This window comes from Herpailurus yagouaroundi, unplaced genomic scaffold (assembly GCF_014898765.1).
Source record: "Herpailurus yagouaroundi ecotype Mexico unplaced genomic scaffold, PumYag 164, whole genome shotgun sequence".
Taxonomy (NCBI): Eukaryota; Metazoa; Chordata; class Mammalia; order Carnivora; family Felidae; genus Herpailurus; species Herpailurus yagouaroundi.
Window position 1 is genome coordinate 35,759,213 of NW_024412405.1, and position 23,734 is coordinate 35,782,946.

General features: G+C 35.4%; 1 protein-coding gene and 1 long non-coding RNA gene across 5 annotated transcripts in view; one reads left to right on the top strand and one right to left on the bottom strand.

Moving 5' to 3' along the window:
* The window catches only part of PIBF1 (progesterone immunomodulatory binding factor 1), a 203,488-nt gene that overhangs the window by 108,478 nt on the left and 71,276 nt on the right, over window positions 1–23,734 (bottom strand). The window lies entirely within an intron of this gene.
* Window positions 12,828–17,074, top strand: LOC121037857 (uncharacterized). The gene is made up of 3 exons (XR_005794026.1): window positions 12,828–13,082; window positions 15,427–15,431; window positions 16,795–17,074. It is a non-coding gene; the product is annotated as an uncharacterized LOC121037857 (long non-coding RNA).

Genomic DNA, 23,734 nt, shown 5'->3' on the forward strand with positions numbered 1-23,734 from the left:
TTTGGAAAACTGTGTAAGACAACTCAGAAAGTGCCTCAGGTGATCTTGAAGGTTCATGTGATGAGACTGAAGAGTTTGTTTACATAATGTGATTTTACATGTTTACATGTAACTCAAGTAAGCAAGGATTCTGAAGCCAGATGTGTGGGTTCAAATTCTACACCTGCCCCTTACTACCTGTCTCAGTTTGTGGATCTGTAACATGGGGATAATAACAATCTTATCATAAGAAGATTAAATGAGTTAATATTAGTAGAATACTTAAAAGTTCTGGTACAGTTAAGTACTATGTTAGTAGTTGCTGAATAAAATGAAATATTCAAGAATTCCTTAAAGATTCCTTAAAAAACAAAAACAAAAACAAAAACAATAAAGCTGGTTGTGGGAAAAATGATAAGTGACCTCACATGCTTTTTTTTTGGCCAAATAGTTCCATTTTTCAGTCTAGCCAAAATGTCCCATCATGGTTCATATGTTTGCCTATGAACAGTGACATGTTTTAATTGTTTAAAATATGGAAATTTTAGATGCATAGAATTTGATTTTCTTCCAGTTGGTGGAATGTTACGTTAGCCTTACCAGGAAGCAGAACTGTCTTCAAAGTCATATACTTTTCCATTTCCTCAACATGGGAAACAGCACTGCTGATACCTGGGAAGGACTCTACAAATGGTGATCTATCTACTAAGACCTGTGAATGGTTGTAGAGGAAGAGATGGATAACTGGTTAGTGAACACTGCTACTTAATTTCAGCTGTTGAAAAGCTGGCATGAATGCTTTAGATAAATGGGGCAGCAAAGTTTTTCTATAAAGGGCCAGAGGAGTAAAAATTTTAGGCTTTATAGGCCATATGGTCTCTGTTGCAACAACCCACCTGTGCACTTGTTAGCACAAAAGCCAAGTGTATATATATAAACCAATGAGTATAGTTGTGTTTCAATAAAACTTTATGGACACTAAATATTTGAAGTTAATATAATTTTCATGCATTATGATGTATTCTTCTTCTTTTGATTTTGTTCCTAATAACTAAAAAATACAAAAACCATTCTTAGCCTGCAAGTTGCAGAAAAACAGATGGCAGATTGGATTTGGTCTGCCTCTGGTTTGCATTGTCAATCTCTGATTTGAATTAAAAGAAGCTGCAGAACATTAGTGACAGCATGCTGATCAAGCCCATGACCTGGCTCTTACTGCTGCTTAGAATAAATTTATTCACATCTATTAGGCCACTATATTCTCTCTACTGGTTGTTCTAAAAATTGTTGTTTTTTTTTTAAGTCTTTCAGATGATTCAGAGCCCACTTCATTCTTATTTGGCTTTCTCTTCATTGAGATCAGTATCTATCCAGCAAAGGTTCCTTCTGGTTCCCTTCTAACTCAAAACCTCTTATATTTTTAAAAAGTTTTTTGAAAATGTTTTATTTATTTTTGAGAGAGAGGAAATGTGAGCAGGAGCGGGGGGAGAGACAAAGAGAGAGAGAGGGGGAACAGAAGATCTGAAGCAGGCTCTGCACTGACAGCAGCAAGCCTGATACAGGGCTTGAACTCACAAACTCTGAGATCATGACCTGAGCCCATGTCAGACGCTCAACCAACTGAGCCATGAAGGCGCTCCTCGAGGAAAAACCTCTTTTTACCCTGTTTTCCTTTCTTTTCCTACACTCCTATATAACACTCCTTCTCTGATTCAAGGATCACAATTCTCCATTTAACCTCTTGATACTGCAACACTTTAACTTCTCAATGATCACTTCCTGATTACGTTTTCAAACTTTTCCTTTCAAAGTGCCTCTCTTCTGCTCACAAACATGCTTAGTAATCCTGTGTCCTAAAAAAGAGTAAAAAGCTCAACTTTTACCTAACTCTGTTAAGCTATCCTATCCTGTTAAGCTAATGGTCCCTCACCCCTTTACCCATTTGTTTACAGTTGCTGTTTCTGTATCTTCACAATTTAACCTCTTGCAAGCTAGTTTCCACTTTCAAAAGTCATCTGAAAACAGAGATCTTAAATTAAAAAAAAATTTTTTTTAATGTTTTTACTTATTTTTGAGACAGAGAGAGACAGAGCATGAGCAGGGGAGGGGCAGAGAGAGAGGGAGACACAGAATCCGAAGCAGGTTCCAGGCTCTGAGCTGTCAGCACAGTGCCCGACGCGGGGCTTGAACTCACAGACTGTGAGATCATGACCTGAGCTGAAGTCAGACGCCCAACCGACTGAGCCACCCAAGCGCCCCTGCTTTTTCTAGTTTTCTAAGTCTGACTTCCTGTATTTAGATCTGTAAGTGATTACAAATTAATTTTTGTATTTTATGTGAGGTAAGGGTTGAGGTTCAATTTCTTGTATATGGATATAAAAATATTCCAGCATGTTGAATTCAACAATTCCTTGAATTACCCTGGCACTTTCATTCTTCTTAAAAAATGTTTTCGATATTCTGGGTCTGTGAATTTCCATGCATATTTTAGGTGAGCTTGTCAATTCTACAAAAACAAACAAACAACTTGCTTACTTTTTTCATCAGGATTGCACTTAATCTGTTAATCAGTTTGGGCACACCTGATACTTTACCAACACTGAATGTTTCATTCTATAAACATGGTTTATCTCTCCACTTATTTGAGTCTGAGTTACTTTTTCTCAGCAATAGTTACTAGTTTTCAGTATACAGCTTGTGCTTGCTTCTTAATTTATTTCATCTTTAAGTTTTTAATATTTTTTAAGTATTTATACCTACTTAATACTTATACTATACTTAAATACTTAATATTTAAGTATATACTATAAATACTTAATACTAAGTATTAATACTAATTATTAATATTAATACTATTAATACTTAATATTTAAGCATATACTATACTTAAATACTTATACTATAAATACTTAATATTTTTAAGTATTTAATATTTTTAAATATTTTTGATGCTACTACAAATGAGATTTTTAAGAACTTTTAATTTCCAATTTTCAACTGCTTGTTGCTAGTATACAGAAACACAACTGGCTTCTTTCAATAATGACCCCATATCCTGCAATCTTCTGAAGTCACTGGTTTGTAGATTCCAGCTAAGACATTTTAAGAAAACTCCCTTCAGCCTTCATTTCCTCCCTTATAAAAACAGCATTTGTGAGAAATAAAATTGAGAATAAAATTACTCAAAGAAGGAATAAAACCCTCAAAACATTTAGCACAGTATCTGCCCCACAGCAACTATTCAGTACTCTAGGCTTGAGTACTCAAGTACTTTCACTCTAGGCTTGAGATCTTTATTCCCATTTATCTACTGTATTTTTATACATGAAAGGTGCCTAGAACTTCAAGTCCTAAATCAAAATCATAACCTTCACTCACCCATGAATCACTTCTGCTTTCTGAAGAAGAAATGATTCTTCTTTTAAGTTGTTATCTCAACTACTCAGTAAATTCGGTAAACTCTCCAAAGACACACTTAAGTCTAGTCAGTTACCAAATCTAGTAATAACCACAATAGCTAGTATTTAGTAATGTTTATGTGACAAACATTATGTCAAACACACATTTAATCCTCACAATTATATGTTACTATTATTTTCTTTATTTTATTAGTGACAAAACTGAGACACAGAGAGGCTAAAAAACTTTCCCAAAGTCAAGCACCTGGTAACAATATGCCCAGTATCATAACCTAGGCAATTTATCTCCAGAAAAAGTAATCTTAATATATATATTTAACTATATCGCCTCTAATGCATGCAGACTATAGGATCTACTTGTTTGTGATGATAGTGGGATTGAGTGCTATTGGATATCTGGGAAAATCCAAGAAATGCCCAATGCTTCATTAAAATAAGCATCTCTCACCAAGATGTTCTTGAAAGCACAGGTACAGAGGGAGTAGCAAATGGGAAATAAGACTATGTTAATAGCTGAACTTATAGTAAAACCCCAATTCAGAGGTTTCTGGTAGACAGGGATAGAGAATGTGATAGGTTTAAGATAGCCCACAAAGCCCCAATCCCATCTTAACACTGGGTGGGCCCCTAGAGGATACATTAGAGTATATATATATTGCAGAAGATGGAAAAGAGGTGCAAGTGAGCCCAACCTTCTGCTTTGTTCAGTCACAGGAAGCTGGACTCAAGATTGTGACCTTTTAGCTAGAGACCACCCAATTAGAAATGTGGCCCAAACTGTGTCTTAGAATGTGGTCCAGACATATCAGATATTTCTTCTCTATGCGTGAGTAGAGAGAAGGGTAGAAAAAGCTCCATCATTCATCATCCTCCAGCTACATTTCTAAAACCAAGTTTCCCATCTATTCTTTATGCCATCATACTAATAGAGGCCATTGTTGCCTCTCGTCTAGGAACTACTGTTCAGGGTATCTTGGACTACCCTGAATATATATCAAATATTACTGTCAAGTTAACTCTAAATGTGATTTTTGACATGGTTTTTGTCATGTCACCCCTCATTTCTCACTGGAGTAACTATAACTCTTTTTTCCTGACATTCTAGGCCTACCAAAATATGAAACTACGCCTACCTACTTGAACACTCCAAATCAGGTGACTGAATTATCTGTTGTTTCCTGACAATCCTTTATTTTTTTCTTTTTGCCTCCCGTATATAGGTTTACAAAGCTTTTGGAATGTCTTTCTCTCAGATCTACATATCAAATGGGTGAAAAAGATAAAGAGGATTCAGAGTACACTTCTCGTAATGAGCACTGAGTAATATGTAGAATTACCTGAAACTAATATACCACTGTGTGCTAATTATACTTCAACCAAAAAAAAAAAAAAAAGTTAAAATTCATACATTAATTGCTTGTATCATATACCATCTCCTTTAAACGGTCATTCCTGATACTTCCTTAACATGGATACGTTCATAGTTCAATATGGACACCTTAAGATATACAGCATTTTGCTTTAAAATATAAATATGTATACATGTTTATTCTTTCAGCTATTTGGAAAGAGAAATCACATTTCAATTTTTTATTCTTCTACAGCATCATGCACAAGGATTCAATGAATATTGACCTAACTTTAAGGAAAATTTATTTAAAAAAAATTTTTTTTTTAATTTAAATCCAAGTTAGTTTACATATGGTGTAATGATTTCAGGAATAAAATTTAGTGATTCAACACTTAATTATAACACCCAGTACTTATCCCAAGAAGTACCCTTCTTAAAATGCCCATCGACCATTTAGCCCATCCCCCCACGCAAAACCTCTCCAGCAACCCTCAGTTTGTTCTCTGAACATAGGAGACTTAAGAGTCTCCTATGGTTTGTCTCCCTTTATGTTTTTTTTTTTTTAATGTTTATTTATTTTTGAGAGAGAGGGAGACAGAGTGCAAGTGGGGGAGAGGGAGAGCGAGAGGGAGAGACAGAATCTGAAGGAGGCTCCAGCTCTGAGCTGTCAGCACAGAGCCCATCTCGGGGCTTGAACTCACGAGCTGTGCGATCATGATCTGAGCCAAAGTTGGAGGCTCAACCGATTGAGCCATCCAGGCACTCCACTCCCTCTCTGTTTTTATCTTATTTTTGCTTCGCTTCCCCTACGTTCATCTGTTTTGTTTCCTAAATTCCACATAGGAGTGAAATTATATATTTGTCTTTCTTTGACTGACTTATTTCACTTAGAATACACTCTAGTTCTATCCACGTTGTTGCAAATGGCAAGATTTCATTCTTTTTGATGGCCAGTTAATATTTCATTGCATATATATATATATATCTTCTTTATCCATTCATCAGCTGATGGACATTGGGCTCTTTCCATATCTTGGCTATTGTTGATAATGCCGCTATAAACATTGGGATGCATGTATCCCTTTGAAACAACACTCCTGTATCCTTTGGATAAATACATAGTAGTGCAATTGTTGGGTCGTAGGGTAGTTCTATTTTTAATTTTTTGAGGAATCTCCATACCATTTTCCAAAGTGGCTGCACCAGTTGGCATTCCCACCAGCAGTGCAAAAGGGTCCCCTTTCTCCACATCCTCCCCAACATCTGTTGTTGCCTGAGTTGTTAATTTTAGCCATTCTGACAGGTGTGATGTGGTATCTCATTGTGGTTTTGATGTGTATTTCCCTGACAATAAGTGATGTTGAGCATCTTTTCATGTGTCTGTTAGCCATCTAGATGTCTTCTTTGCAAAAGTGTCTATTCATGCCTTTTGCCCATGTCTTCACTCGATTATTTGTTTTTTTGGATACTGAGTCTGGTAAGTTCTTTATAGATTTTGGATATTAACCCTTTATCTGATATGTCATTTGCAAATATCTTCTCCCATTCTGTCGGTTGCCTTCTAGTTTTGCTGACTGTTTCTTGTGCAGAAGCTTTTTATCTTGATGAGGTCCCAATAGTTCATTTTTGCTTTTAATTCCCTTGCCTCTGGAGACATGTCAAGAAAGAAGTTGCTGCAGCTGAGGTCAAAGAGGTTGTTGCCTGTTTTCTCCTCTAGGATTTTGATGGCTTCTTGTCTTATGTTTAGGTCTTTCATCCATTTTGAATTTATTTTTGTGTATGGTCTAAGAAAGTGGTCCAGGTTCATACCATTTGCTGAAGAGACTGTCTTTTTTCCATTGGATATTCTTTCCTGCTTTGTCAAAGATTAGTTGGCCATATATTTGTGGGTCCATTTCTGGGTTCTCTATTCTGTTCCTTTGATCTGTGGGTCTGTTTTTATGCCAGTATCATACTGTCTTGATGATTACAGCTTTGTAATACAGCTTGAAGTCCGGAATTGTGACACCTCCAGTGTTAGTTTTCTTTTTCAAAATTACTTTGGCTATCTGGGATCTTTTTTGGTTCCATACAAACACCACAGAGAAAATTTAGAGAGGTATTTTAGTTCCTATTACTCTTATCATAGTCAACCCTCCATTAAGGAGAAATGTGAACAGAACACACATTTTTCTCTATAATCTCTGAAATCTCTTTTGCTTTCTGATGTATTTTATAAAGTACAGAGTTCATAATGTTGGTTCTCATTTATAATAAAATGAAATAAGGCAAGCAATGTTACACATTTGGAACTGACAAGAAGGAAACCTTAGATTCATCCACACATTAATGAATTACAGAAAGCAGGGAATCATTCATAGAACTGAGCTACAGAGAGTCAATTCTCACAGGGAAGAGTCAGTCATGGCAATTAATTAGGTTCAGTTATAAAACGGTAAAGGAAAATGAACCTACCTATATGGAATTTTACTTCATGTATAATTTTGTAGGTATAAATCTATAACATTTTTCAGATGATATCTAAAGTTAAAAATTCATAATTATTTATAAAATTAAACCATAATTAAAAAAAATAAAAATTCATAGGGTCACCTGGCTGGCCCAGTTGGTGGAGCATGCAACTCTTGATCGTGGGATTGTGAGTTTGACCCCCCACACTGGGTGTAAAAATTACTTAAAATTAACATCTTAAAAATAAATAAATAAAAATAAAAATTCATAAAAAGGAAAAAAAAAGTTAGGTATCTTTTCCACAGTCCTATCCAAATGAACCCCAAGAAGTACTACTGCTATTCTTTTTACTTGAAGTTCATGAAAAGCTTGAGTCATTTAATTCAACGCCACTCTAGTCCTCTCTATCATCAAAGAAGTATGTTTGGCTAAGGAGACATAAACTTTAGCTAAACCTTGGTATAACTTATAATTTGTAAATGTAATACTGTCTAAAATTTGTGAGATGAAAACGGGTACATAAGCCTGCAGAGAAACCCAATCAGAGCTTACAAATTTCTTATAAGTGGAATACTTAATATTTAAGGGGACTATTGTAGTGATGGGAAGGGGTAGTTTCTATAATGAAAAGAGGTATCATTGGCTATACTGACTACCAAGTGGAAGTATAAAGCAGCTAGAGACCTGGAAAACTGGCTAACAAATTATTTTCCTTTAGAAGCACCGAGTTCATAGTTTTCATTAAAAAAAATTAGAGATCAGTGCTTTAGTTAAAGAATCTAATACATTTTACAAATGCTATAACTTTGGGCTAACACAACCTGTTTACTATATACAAATGATTGAATTTCACAACACATATTTCTCATTTAAACATCTGTTGACTTATTTCTGGATCAAATGCACAGTTTAACCAATGGCAAAAGATGACAAATGAATATGATTAGACATGTTTGTGGCACAAGCATACAGAACATTCCATTCTCATAAACCATACCTTGATTTTCCTGTAAACTACTTTAAAAACCTGTTTCAAAGCTGACATTTTATTGTCATTTATAGGTACATGAGTTCCTTTACAGGTTTACATATAAACAGCCTATCTGATTAGAATGATCTGGGTGCGCTCTTGGCCTGGAGGCAGGGAGATGTACCCTTTTGGTCATTTCCCATCATTGGACAAAAAGAATTTTAGAAATGATAGGCATCAGAATGTCTGGAGTACCTATGAATAATCTAACTAATAGAAATTCACATTTGGGGTCCCAGTGAATTAAAAGAAAATATCTGAGTTCTAAAAATAGATAAGTGGATGTCAGTTAAGTTTTGCTGTTTAAAGACGCATTAATTCATTTCCTACTTTTTACAAATATATAGACTTTTCATTTTAAAAAGGAAAAAAATATTGGCTTTCAGTTTAAAAATTCATTTAAAAATACATGGGATATTATTTTTTAAACTTACAAAAATGCAAGGGAAATCTCAATAGTATAAATTATTAATAATTAAATAGTAAGTTGAAGAAAGGGACCTCCTTCAGAGAGCTTTGTAATAGTGAAGTTTATCCATCTGCATGAAATAGTTTTACCAGATCTGGTGGTCATAGTCTGCCCCTAACCCTTTACCTTTATGATGCTGAAAGAGAACGCAGACACGTCTTGCTTTAAAAATCAACCGGATGATGATAGTAAATAATAGCTAACACTTATTGAGAACTTAAAATTGCATATTAAATCTCATTTAATTGTATAAAGCACAGAATTATATAATATATAGTTTTTGTTTCTTCTTTCTTTTACAGTAATACACTTTAATGGCGAAAAGGAATTCAGAATATCTTCACAGCTAGTAGAAGGATTTCTATGGAAAAAGAAACCAAATGATCACATTTCTGGCATATACCATAGAAATACACAAGTTACACACAAACATTTACTAAAACCAGGAAGGGCTAAGAGTTTGCCAAATGAAAAAAGTAAGTAGAACAAAAATAAAATATAAAATAGTCATTATATTATTGAAGCATCCAAGGTCTTATTTAATGAATCTCAAATACAGTAGAGCAAAATTTAATTGCTATACAAAAAAAGCCATTAAAAGTCTAAATGGAGTTAATATAGCTTACCTTAAAGCTATATTTTTATGCTGTGTCTTAAAAATGTCCAGCACTGTTTCTTTAACCCTTAATGTCACTGCCATGATGTTCTTAAAAAATCTTACTAAAAATCATGTAGGATGACTTTTCATTTATAAGTCATAGATCATACGGTACAGCATCTGGAATCTCTAAGGTGCTATTTGTTCAAGAGCTGATAATTTGCTTAATGCCATGTTGGAAAGTTAAAAAAGCAAACCAACTTTATAGCATTTTAACAACTCCTAAAATTAGGTGACACCTTATAAAATTCTGGTTGGAAAATGTAAAAATAAAATGTTACTCCTATTGAAGAACCTGAATAAATACTAATTCAAGTGACTTAAAAGTCAATTTTTTAGTGCAGTGGTTTGAATGGTAGCCCTTTTCCAAGATACATGTCCATGTACCAGTCTGTAGAACCGTGAATACTGTTATTTGAAAAAAGGGTCCTTGTAGATGTGATTAAATTAAGCATCTTGAGAGGAAGACCCTGTCTTGGATTATTTGGGTGGCCCCTACATGCAATTATGTGCATCCTTATAAGACATACAGAGGAGAAGGTAACGTAAAGACAGAGGCAGAGACTGGAGTGAGATGGCCACAAGCCAAGGAAGTCCAGGAACTCCTGGAGCCCTCCAGAAGAGGGAAGAAGTAAGGAACAGATTGCTCCTAGAGTTTCCGGAGGGTGTATGGCCCTGCAGACACCTATCTGAAGAAGTTGTATAACCTCTTTAGATTTGTTACCTCATTTTCAAAATGAGTTGAATGTTTTCAATGATCTCAAAGTTTTTCCCAACTCTAAACTTTTGGGAACTTTTGAAGTGTTAAAAGTAATAAGGCACAGTATAAAAATTGTAATAGTGGGGTGCCTGGAAGGTTCAGTTGGTTAAGCGTCTGACTTCGGCTCAGGTCATGATCTCATGGCTTGTGAGTTTGAGCTCTGTGTTGGGCTGTGCTGACAGCTCAGAGCCTGGAGCTTGCTTCAGATTCTGTATGTCCCTCTCCCTCTGCCTCTCCCGTGCGCTCGCTCACTCTCTCTCTCTCTCTCTCTCTCTCAAAAATTAACATTAAAAAAATTATAAAAAATCGTAATAGAAAAAAAGGATATTAAAATAGTAACAACAGACAGGTTGGTCAACTGAAATCTGTCAGAAGATTCACAGGATTGCACAAATACTTATCAAGAGTTGGCAATAATATGTGGGGTGCCTGGGTGGCTCAGTAGTTGGTTAAGCATCTGACTTTGGCTCAGGTCATGATCTCACAGTTTTTGAGTTCAAGCCCCGCGTCGGGCTCTGTGCTGACAGCTCAGAGCCTGAGGCCTGTTTCAGATTCTGTGTCTCCCTTTCTCTTTGCCTCTCCCCCACTCACACTCTGTCTCTGTCTCTCTTTCTAAAATAAAAAAAAAAAAAAAAAAAAAAAAAGAGTTGGCAATATGTAAAATTCTCTAAGAAGTAATTAGCTTTTAGAAGCAGTTATGCAACTCTAGTTAGTTATATGGCCAAAAATGTGCCAAGCTCCATGTATTATAATAGAAAAAACCTGAATGATTTATAGAAAATAAATAATACTTATTATGTGGGCATTAAAAAAGTTAATACATATAAAACACTAAAATAGTGCTAGGTATAGTAAGAGATTAATACATATTAACTTTATTCTGGGATAAATCTTATCTTTTCTTCTTTTAAGTATCATCTATCCATAAAAAAGGCTTTCGAACTACAACTGTTTTAGGTAATGTTAAAAGAAGTTTATATAGTAACAAAATTTTTAAAAGCTTAACTATCTGACTTTTATTCAGTGGTAACCATTCTTTTGCTCCTCTAAAACACACACTTCCAATCAATCCTGTTTCCTTTTTACTGAAAGAACTTTTCATGATGACTGCAATACTGAAGTATAATTTAGAAGCACTCTCTAAAACTGGAAGTAATGTTCATCTAAATATGCCTGCCAAGTTTAAAAATGTATTAGGAGTTAAACTGAAACATGTTGAAAATGACTCATTGTGGACCAGAATATACACTGTAGGAAATAAGAGCTCATTTACAAGTAGGAGAAATATACTCACACTTCATCTGTGGTAATTCTCTGGACTTTCCTTCCAGTAAACATCATATTTTAAAATAATCGTGGAAAATATCTTACTTTTAACTGAAGTTTTTATGAGTTGATTTAGTTAGCTGGCATTCCAATTTTTATACATATCTTTTTTTGGACATGGATATATTTACCAAATGTAAATCTATGAATATTTCCCCCAAAGCAACAGAGCAACAGCCTACAAAAAAAAAAAGGAGGGGGGGTGCTATATAAACGTATATACACACTCTCTCTGGTTCAATTCACATACATAATGACCAACTCTGACTCTAGACTTCTAAGAAAGCATCCTAAAAATCGTGTAAACATATAATAATGTGCTTTCCTTCATTTGCAAACATGATGTTATTGATAAGTCACCAGGAGGGCATGTACTTGAGTTCTTTTTGTAGCAGTACTTACATATTTGTACTCATTGTATCTACTCTCTCCACTTTTTACACATATATGAGGCAGCTGGCTAGACTCAGAAAAGGCCACGAAACTCACTAGTCCTTCCACTTTGCCACACTGCCAAAGGTCTAGAAGATGAATGAACTTGAAATCTTGGTTTTACTACCAACATTCTCTTTAAGCCAGTTAATGTGCTGAACACTTAAATATATCTTTGTTTGTAACTTTACCGTGGCCTTAAGATGGATTCAGTGAAAAAGTGCTTATGGACTTTTTAAAAATTTCCTGAGCTTTGTTTCTTTATTTCATCAACTATTTATTGATTTCTATTATAATTCATTGTAGTATCTGTTCGGCACCCTTTTACCTAGGAATTTATCTAGAAACTATTCCTACACATTATGGGTTGTTTTTTTTTTTTTATTTAATTAAAATAATTTTTAACGTTTATTTTTGAGAGAGAGACACAGAGCATGAGCAGGGGCAGGGGCAGAGAGATAGAAGACACAGACCCGAAGCAGGCTCCAGGCTCTGAGTTGTCAGCACAGACACGGGGCTCGAACCAACGAAAGGTGAGATCATGACCTGAGCTGAAGTAGGATGCTTAACCAGCCGAGCCACCCAGGCGCCCCTTACACATTGTGTGTTTAAAACGTGACCATCACCCCTGGTAACAATTGAGTCGTCTGGGCATGGACATATAATCCAAACTGGAAAACAGCCAGTATATTCATTGTGTATACATTCTCAAGATCCTGAATTCTTATTTTAAAACAATGTTTGTAATTTTTTTAAATGTTTATTATTTTTGAGAGACAGACAGACAGACAGAGCAAGCAGGGCAGGGGCACAGAGAGAGAGGGAGACCAGAATCCAAAGCAGGTTCCAGGCTCTGATCTGTCAGCAGAACCCAATAAGGGGCTCGAACTCATGAACCATTAGATCATGACCTGAGCTGAAGTTGGACACTTAACTGACTGAACCACCCAGGAGCCCCTAAAACAATTTTCAATAAATTATTTATTGTCCAAGTTTTAGACTGTGTTACTTTTCCCTTTTTATCTTTTTCATCTTTAAACATCCTTAGTCACTTATGGATGTGATTTTTGACCCAAACTGTATTTCTTTTTATAATAGCATTTCATCACATTTACAATTGTCAGAAAACATACATTCAGTCTTCTGCCATCTTAATAATTTATATATATATGTGTGTATGTGTGTGTGTGTGTGTGTGTATGTGTGTGTGTATATATATATATATATATTTTTTTTTTTTTTTTTGCTCTTCTGCTGTTTGCTTTGTCATATATCTTTTGTTACAAGGTCTGTGCTTTCTTGTTGCCATAGGAATGTAAGTTCGACTAAAAGAGGGACCCCTTCATCTTGCAGAATATCACAAAAATGCTGTTACAAAATCTTCAATTTTAGAAGTATTCCATTAGCTTAACATTTCAGAGTTCCTTTGAGTTTCTTTAATAGCAAATTCCTCTTTAGACCATAGGTCTGAGTTTCCTAGCTTTTAATTTTTTGCAAAACTAGCCAACTTACTTACTCCCCTGTTAATCATTGGGAATGGGAGGAGGGACATCAAAATGGGTATGTGACAGGTAAAAGGTGCTCAATTTATTAACTGGATGAAGGTGTGTTTAAATGTAAAATTTGAAAAGACTTACCCACTGGGCTCAGTGTGAAATCTAGGTTTAACCAATCTGATTTAACCAATGACTGGTTAAAAAATAAGTAAAAAGCCTGAAAGCATTTAATCAGTAATGTTCCTCTAGGTTAATCTACTAATCAACATTCTTTGAAACTCATATTTAAACTGCTTTCAATTCATCATTTTTTTACAGTGTCATTGACTTCACATTTTTCCACATGTTGACCAAGATATTCTTCATCTTAATAAAGTGTCTTGCTGAAATTAGAATACCTTCTGTCACTGACATTCTCCTCTAGAGGTTCTAGTAAATACCTCAAAACAAGAGAAGTAAAAGTAGTTTGTCAAGACTTTAACAGTTAACTAACAGTGGCTTCTCCATCTCCTTTTCTAAATGCTATCTTTTTAAAAATCTATTTGAGAATGTTTATGGTGAATTCAAGTTTATTGGTAAATAGTTTCTGAAATCTTTCCTCCTCAACCATTCAGAGTGAGGATATTTGCTTATTTCCAGACTTCTGGTACTCAATCTGGTAAGTGTTTGAAGAAGATAGGTAATACTTCCTCAACTTCTTTCATACCTTAGGGTACTAAAGCTTTAGTCTCAATGATAAATGGTAATAACTAATATTTCATTAATACTTAGTTTACAAAGTGTTTTCAAAGACTATTACACAGTGGTGTTTCCTCAACATTCAGAGTCGAGGAAAGGATACATCAGGATCATTCAGGTAACTTTCTAGGAAGTATAAATTCCTGGGCGCTCTCTACAGGGGTATTTATTTACTAAGACTCTTAGGGAGGCAAGGGAATTATGTCTTCTAGAAAAAAAAATTCTGTAGGTGATTGTAGATTTGGGAACCACTAATGCAGTAATATAAGGAAGAGCCCCGCACATTCTTTCCAGCATTCAAACTGCCTTCACAATGGACAATTTTAAGTCAAAATGAATACAGAAAACTCTAATCAGTTGCAATTGATAGTGATTTATTGTGAATTACTTATCAAAGACACTGTGTAGAGGCTTTACTAGAGAAACAGGATGGGGAAGAACAAAATCTCTAACCTCAAAAAAACCCCCAAATACTTCACAGGGAGAGACTAGTAAATAAACACACAACTAAAATATAACACTAGAAAACTGAGAGAAGAGACTACAATGTTTCTGAAGATTGCACAGAAGATGTGATCACTGAGTTCAATCTTATCAAATGAATGGCTATCTTCCTAGTAGATGAGTATGATATATGAACAAGGGAAAAGGCCATTCCTAGCAAAGGACACATATAAAGGGATAAGAGAGAAAGCACCATACACTTACAAAACTACAAGAGATCAATTTGTCTTAAGCATGTGGAAGAGAATAAAAAAAAAGATCTGAGTCTGAGAAGATAGGCAGGGTGTCTGTGAATGACTTTAAATGCTAAGCTGTGCAGTCTGGATGGCATCCTGTTGAATGACAGGATCAGAGTTCTCAGTTTTAGAACAACTACTCTGGAAGAGTGAGTGATGAAATAGAGAGGACTAAACTGAAAGCAGAGACAGTTCAGAGACTATCATAAATAGTTCAAGCAGGGAAAATACAGACTTAACTAAAGCAGTGGCACCTGGGATTAAGCGGAGGGGAATGATTAGATATATTTAGAAAGGAAAATAAAAAGACATTTGCTAAGCTTAAATGTCAGAGGCCTTTCTTGACTATCCTCTCATGGTATACCCTGCCCAGTCCATTATTCTTCCTTACATGATCTATCTAGTTCATAACAATCATGAAAACATAATAATAATTAGTATCTAACTGCTTATTTTTTTGTCTTCCTCAAATGGACTCTCACTAGGGCAATCTCCAGTTTACTTACTAATATATACCGGCATCCACCATGGTGAGTGGCACATGGTAGTTATCAATAAATATTCATTGGCTGAATAGATGGCGTGGGGTGAGGGGAAAACAAAGTAGTTGTGAATCACCAGTTTTCTTGTTCAAGTGCCTGGGTAAATGATGATGTTAGTCAGAATGCAAAATTATGGGAGGAGGAACAGGTTTGGACAAGAGGATTAACTGAGTGGGGAGAGACGGAGCAACCAATTAGGAGTTTACTGTACACAATTTCAACATGACACCGACGCTGATCCGGTATAGTGGCAAACAGGAGGGAAGAGGATTTCAGAGATACCACAGGGGTAAAATGTAGTGGGGGCAGAATGACAAATGATTACACAGAGCAGCAAGGGGGAAGGTCTACTATTCTAAAGGTTCAAGCAGAAATGGCTTCAAAATGGTGGTACAATTATGGAACTGAAGTCAGTTGAAGCAATTTTTTGTTTTGGGAGGAATGAATCTGGGAGGGAGCGGAGTCTGTTTCAAAAATACTGAGTTTCAAGTTCCAGAAAGGCATTCAGATAAAAATGTACAGAGCTGGCTGGAAATCCAAGACACAAAAATGGTATGGTTTGATCTTAAAATCACTGTTGGTCATTTCCTGAAGTTACAGTTTGAATAGATGAGCTCTCACAAGGAAGATCTATATGGTTGACCCCTGAACAATGAATGTGGAGGTTTGGGGTGCTGACTGCCCCATACCACTGAAAATCTGTGTGTAACTTTTGACTCCCCCAAAACTTAAGGAGTTGCTTACTATTGACTGGAAGCCTTACCTATAACATGAACAGTTGACTCATGCACAGTCTGTATGTTATATGTGTTCTATAGTACATTCTTACAATGAAGCTAGAGAAAAGCAAATGTTATTAAGAAAAAAATGAGGGGGCACCTGGGTGGCTCAATGGGGTTAACCATCTGCCTTGATTTCAGCTCTGGTCACGATATCACAGGTTCAGGGGTTTCAGTCTTGCGTCAGACTCTACGCTGACAGTGCAGAGCCTGGTTGGGATTCTCTCCCTCCCTCTCTGTCCCTCCTCTGCTCACGTGCATGCTTACTTGCTCCCTCTCTCTCAAAGTAAATAAATATTAAAAAAGAAAAAAAGAAAATCATTAGAAAGACAAAATACATTTAAATAGTACTGGACTATATTTACTGAAAAAAATCTGCACATAAGTGGATCTGTGTAGTTCAAACTTGTGTTGTTCAAAGGCCATGTGTATGTGTGTATACATATACTGACAAAAACGGATAAAAGTATTGCTATCAGTGTTGTGTTGCATTTGATAAGTGTACTGTGGTTATGTAAGAGAACATTCTTACTCTTAGGAAATAAACTGTGAAGAAGTAACAGTAAACAATGCAATCAGTCTATTAAATTATTCAGAAAAAAATTGTGTGTGTGGGGGGGGCAGTAGGGGGAGAGAGAGAGAGTGAATAAGAAAGATACATGTAGCAAAATGTTAAAAAGGAGTCAATCTGGATAAAAGATATGCAGTTGACCATTGAACAATGCAGGGGTCAGGGGAACCCACTGCCTGTGCAGTTGAAAATTTGCATATAACTTTTGACTCCCCAGAAACTTAAGTACTAATAGCCTACCACTGACTGGAAGCCTTACCAATAACAGTTGACTAACACATATTCTGCATTTTATATGTATTACATATACTGTATTCTTACAATAGAGCTAGAGAAAAGAAAATGTTACTAAAAAAATCTTACAATATGGGAATGCAAGCTGGTGCAGCCACTCTGGAAAACAGTATGGAGGTTCCTCAAAAAACTAAAAATAGAACTACCCTACAACCCAGCAATTGCGCTACTAGGAATTTATCCAAGGGATACAGATGTGCTGTTTCAAAGGGACACACGCACCCCCATGTTTATAGCAGCTCTATCAACAATAGTCAAAGTATGGAAAGAGCCCAAATGTCCATCAAGGGATAAATGGATAAAGATGTGGTATATGTATATACAATGGAGAATTACTCGGCAATCAAAAAGAATGAAATCTTGCCATTTGCAACTACATGGATGGAACTGGAGGGTATTATGCTAAGTGAAATTAGTCAGAGAAAGACAAAAATCATATGACCTCACTCATATGAGGACTTTAAGAGACAAAACAGATGAACATAAGGGAAGGGAAACAAAAATAATATAAAAACAGGGAGGGGACAAAACAGAAGAGACTCATAAATATGGAGAACAAACTGAGGGTTACTAGAGGGGTTGTGGGAGGGGGGATGGGCTAAATGGGTAAGGAGCATTAAGGAATCTACTCCTGAAATCATTGTTGCACTATATGCTAACTAATTTGGATGTAAATTTAAAAAAATAAAAAATTAAATTAAAAAAAATCTTACAATAGAGCTAGAGAAAAGAAAATGTTACTAAAAACATCATAAGAAAGAGAAAATACATTTACAGTACTATACTGTAATTTCTCAGCAAACATCAGCATATAAGTTGACTCGTGCAGTTCAAACCCATGTCGTTCAAGGGTCAACTGTACAGGACTTCTCTGTCCCATTCTTGGAGCTTTTGTGCCATGTATGAAATTTGAAATAAGAAGCTGAAAAAGGATATGAACCAAGATAGACTGTGAGAGCACAGTGTTGATTTTATAAGACAAAAAGGGAATCAATGCTCTGGAAGTGACATTCAGTTATTCAGGATTGAGAAGAGGTTTATGTTGGCAGGTATGGAAACAGTGTTTCCCTACATCAATTGTTCCATCGACACAATAAAATATGCTGATAATTCTAGTCCATTCATGTATAAAGATGTTCTGTCCCACAAAATTTCAGGTAAAAATGCTGGCATTCATCATTAATTCTCCTGATAGAGAGTACATATCCCTTTTGACCACAGAAGCCCCCAGTTCTTTTTTTTTTTTTTTAAGAAAAAGGACTGATGGAAAATAATACCAAATTGCTCAGTGTGTCTGTATGTATTTTGACTTGCCACACAAAAATATTCAATATATGTTCTTTTGAGGTGAAGAATAGGCATATCATTTTAGAACCAGCACCTTCTAAATCCAATTATAAGCAATTAATTATCCGTGAGTGGCTAAAGGACTCTCTAGGCTACTGTTTCTGGTGGGACAAGGAATTTCAGATCAGACCAATACTTACTAAAGAAAAAGGAAGACAGATTGTACGTGGCATAAAATAAAATTCACACATTGTGATATGAATATGAGAGTATCTTACCAGTTCTTTTCAGAGTCTTTTGTCCAGAGTAAAAAGGAATACATATTTCTCATCTCAACAATAAATTTCTTAATGCTTTCATAAACACTATAATAGTACTAATACTGAAGCCTTTACTGGGAAAAAACCAGAATCACTTAAGATGTAATGAGTACTGCTTGAGATATAATTCTATGCAAGTGGATGAATATATGTCGAATGGTATAGCAGCTTAGAAGCAAAGAAAAATTTTAGAATGACACAGGGCTAGACTATTTCAATATAAACAAAGAAAACATATGGGCAAATAGAACAGTACAAAGAATAAGAGAAATTAAGTAGTAAAGAAAAATTTTTAATTCTGGAAGATTATTAGAGGTCCACTAATGAGAGTTTTGCAAATTATTAGGCAAAAAAAAAAAAAAAAATCAAATACTAAAAAATTTCATTTAAAAAGTAGTAATTTATTGTATTCTTTCTTTCATAAAGAAGTATGACAAAAGAATAACTTAATTTAGGATTGAGAATTAGGAATTTCTTCATTCAAATAATAAGTATGATGTGAATTACTTCGTGTAATCATGAAAACTAAGAGTAATATGAATAAAGTTATCGTAATTTATTAAGAGAATCAGAATTTAAGTACAATACCATAGCTTTTATTTCAAATCTTAGTATCCTCCATTCATTAAATTTATTTTGCAAATGCCACAAACATTTACTTGCCTGCTGAAGAAGCCAGTAACAGATTAAAAGGCAGATAAACAAAGAAAAAACAATATACGAGTATGAAAAAAGGTAAAATGAGGTAGGCATGTCAAAACTGTTCTACTCTTGGGGAGATAGCACTGAATGGAAATTCAGGATTTCTGTATAGAAATTTCTGTATAGAAATATTTCTGTATACAGAAATACAGGCTTCTGTATCAAGCTTTAAACTAGCCTAGTATGGCATAAAAATCACTAAGTCTATGTATCAGATCTCCTATTCTCTCTTATTTTTATCTTCTATGAGTAAAAAAATGAGAACAAAATCTACCTATTACCAGAGAAATTGTAGGGACTGAAAATAATTTCAAGAAATACTCATTTAAAGATACTTATGGACTGAAAATGATTCCAAATTTATTTCAAAATATGGAATATATATATTTAAAACAGTTAAAACAACCATAACTGAAAAAAATACTGTTAAAATTAATTCTGGATTGGAAAGCTTTCCCTTTACATTCATATACAGACTTCTCTGTAGGCTCCCGAAGTTAACAGTCTGTTCAACTTATTCTACTATTCACACTGAGTTTTAAAATTTACCCATTTTGGCAGAAAGAATCCTCAGAATGTGTGCAGATTCAGAAGCAACAAAACATGAGATAATAACTGCTTATGTACATGAAAACTGGGTATTTGTTACTTATTATTAAACCAGTGAACTTGAATTGCTAGACACATAGGTCTTTTATATGCCTGAGAAAAGTACATTCTTTTACAGAAAACTGAAGTAAAAAGGCTTTTTTTCATTCATATTTGAAAGTGGCATACTACTTCCTTACATTTTTCTTTATAATAACAAGTCATTTAACCCTTAAAGGAAGAATTTGATAAAAACTTTTAACATAAATGAAGTTGAGGCTAATTATATTTGACTAGAAAATTGTGTATAGGCATGCCTGAAGCCTTAATTAAGCATGACTCAGGGAAATCACAATCCATCTAAGGATTGAAACACATTTACTCCAATTTTGATACAAAGGGAGTCAGAATCACATTCTTTTTTTTAAAGTAGGCTCCATACCCAGCATGGAGCCCAACATGGGGCTTGGACTCACGACCCCGAGATCAAGACCTGAGCTGAGATCAAGAGTCAGATGTGTGGGGGCACTTGGTTAGCTCAGTCGGTTAAGCGTCTGACTTTGGCTCAGGTCATGATCTCATGGGTTGTGGGTTGGAGCCCCACGTCAGGCTCTGTGCTGACAGCTCAGAGCCTGGAGCCTGCTTCCGATTCTGTGTCTCCCTCTCTCTCTCTCTGCCCCTCCCCCACTCACGCCCTGTCTGTCTCTCTCTCTCTCAAAAATAAACATTAAAAAAAAAAATTAAAAAAAAAAAGTCAGATGTGTAACCAACTGAGGCACCCAGGCACCCCAGAATCACATATTTGACTACTAAAAGCTCAACCTCTGAAAAATAAAACAAAAAAATTATTCCTTGGGTTTCACTATATACAAAAAAATATATTCTCAAAATATATAGGCGTTCAAATATTTCTAAGAAATTTACACTCAAAAGAATTTGTGGATATTAAACAAAATGTGTGTGTGTGTATATATATATGTGTCCTTTTCAAATAATAGGCCTCAACACTAGGTTTTTATTTTGAAAAAAATAGGAACTGCAGAGATTTTAAAAATAATACTCTCAAAAATAGCGTGGGTTTACCATTCCTTTTGTAAGGTAACAAAACCAGTGTATTAACTCTTTTGAATTGTCACAGATAACTTCAAGATCCAAAGAGACTCCAAATTCATCAAATTACCCACTTGATGTTTCAATCCTCACGATCATATTCCTACTGAACACCTGGCCAGTTGATGCCTAAACAGCTGGATGGAGAGTATATTAGATGCTAAGACATTTTAAAAAATACTATTAGAAAGTTTATTTTTACTCTTCCTTGTAATATTTACCCAGTGGTCCCAATTCTACTACCTTAGGTCTTACCAAGTAGAGCAACCAAGATCATTCACATGAGAACTTTCCAAATACTTGTAGTCAGTTTTAACATAGCACTAAAAGGACTTTAAAAAATCTTTACACCATTTTGGTCATTTTCTTCTTAAACCCTTGGGTTTAAAGCTTGGGTGCCCAGATTCCAGCATGATTCTATAGATAAGGTAATCACAGACCACATCCTAGATACAAGCGGTGGGTCTTTCATATATGGCTTTTATGACCTTGAGATATGATCCTCCAGATATAGACATACCTTGGAGATATCATGGGTTCAGCTCCAGACCACTGCAATAATATATCATTTTAAAGCAAGCCAAGTGAAATTTTTGGTTCTCCAGTGCATATAAAATTATTTTTATACTACACTGTAGCCTATTAAGTATGCAATAACATTGTCTAAAAAACACAATGTACATACCTTAATTAAAAAATACCTTATTGATGGCACAAAAACAGACACATAGACCAATGGAATAGAATAGAAACCCCAGAACTAGACCCACAAACGTATGGCCAACTCATCTTTGACAAAGCAGGAAAGAACATCCAATGGAAAAAAGACAGTCTCTTTAACAAATGGTGCTGGGAGAACTGGACAGCAACATGCAGAAGGTTGAAACTAGACCACTTTCTCACACCATTCACAAAAATAAACTCAAAATGGATCAAGGACCTGAATGTGAGACAGGAAACCATCAAAACCTTAGAGGAGAAAGCAGGAAAAGACCTCTCTGACCTCAGCCGTAGCAATCTCTTACTCGACACATCCCCAAAGGCAAGGGAATTAAAAGCAAAAGTGAATTACTGGGACCTTATGAAGATAAAAAGCTTCTGCACAGCAAAGGAAACAACCAACAAAACGAAAAGGCAACCGACGGAATGGGAAAAGATATTTGCAAATGACATATCGGACAAAGGGCTAGTATCCAAAATCTATAAAGAGCTCACCAAACTCCACACCCGAAAAGCAAATAACCCAGTGAAGAAATGGGCAGAAAACATGAATAGACACTTCTCTAAAGAAGACATCCGGATGGCCAACAGGCACATGAAAAGATGTTCAGCGTCGCTCCTTATCAGGGAAATACAAATCAAAACCACACTCAGGTATCACCTCACGCCAGTCAGAGTGGCCAAAATGAACAAATCAGGAGACTATAGATGCTGGAGAGGATGTGGAGAAACGGGAACCCTCTTGCACTGTTGGTGGGAATGCAAATTGGTGCAGCCGCTCTGGAAAGCAGTGTGGAGGTTCCTCAGAAAATTAAAAATAGACCTACCCTATGACCCAGCCATAGCACTGCTAGGAATTTATCCAAGGGACACAGGAGTACTGATGCATAGGGGCACTTGTACCCCAATGTTCATAGCAGCACTCTCAACAATAGCCAAATGATGGAAAGAGCCTAAATGTCCATCAACTGATGAATGGATAAAGAAATTGTGGTTTATATACACAATGGAATACTATGTGGCAATGAGAAAAAATGAAATATGGCCTTTTGTAGCAACGTGGATGAACTGGAGAGTGTGATGCTAAGTGAAATAAGCCATACAGAGAAAGACAGATACCATATGGTTTCACTCTTAAGTGGATCTTGAGAAACTTAACAGGAACCCATGGGGGAGGGGAAGGAAAAAAAAAAAAGAGGTTAGAGTGGGAGAGAGTCAAAGCATAAGAGACTGTTGAGAACTGAGAGCAAACTGAGGGTTGATGGGGGGTGGGAGGGAGGGGAGGGTGGGTGATGGGTATTGAGGAGGGCACCTTTTGGGATGAGCACTGGGTGTTGTATGGAAACCAATTTGACAATAAATTTCATATATAAAAAAAAATAAAATAAAATCTAAAAAAAAAAAAAAAGAAAGTAATGGCCATAAAGATGATCACCAAACTTGGGAGAAGAATGGATTAGTAATACAGGGAGAACTTCAACAAAGAGAAAACATAAGAATATACCAATCAGAGTTGACGAATACAATAACTAAAATGAAAAACATAAGAGGGAATCAACAGCCGATTAAGATGATACAGAGAAACAGAAGACAAGTGGTACAAATCACTCCATCAGAACAGAAAAAAAAAAAAGAATTAAAAAAATGGGGATAATTTAAGGGACCTCTGGGGACTATATCAAGTGTACTAACATTTTAACATTTTGTATTATAGGGGTCCCAGAAGGAGAAAAGACAGAAAGGTGCAGAAAACTTATTTGAAGAAATAATGTTTGAAAACATTCCTAGCCTGGGGAAGGAAACAAACATCCAAGTCCATGAAGCACAGAGAGTCCAAAACAAGATGAACCCGGAGATCCACACCAAGACACATTATAATTAAAATGTCAAACATTAAAGATAAAGAGATAATTTTTTTTATTTTTAATTTTATTTTTAGTTCTTTAAAGTTTATTTATTTTGAGAGAGATAG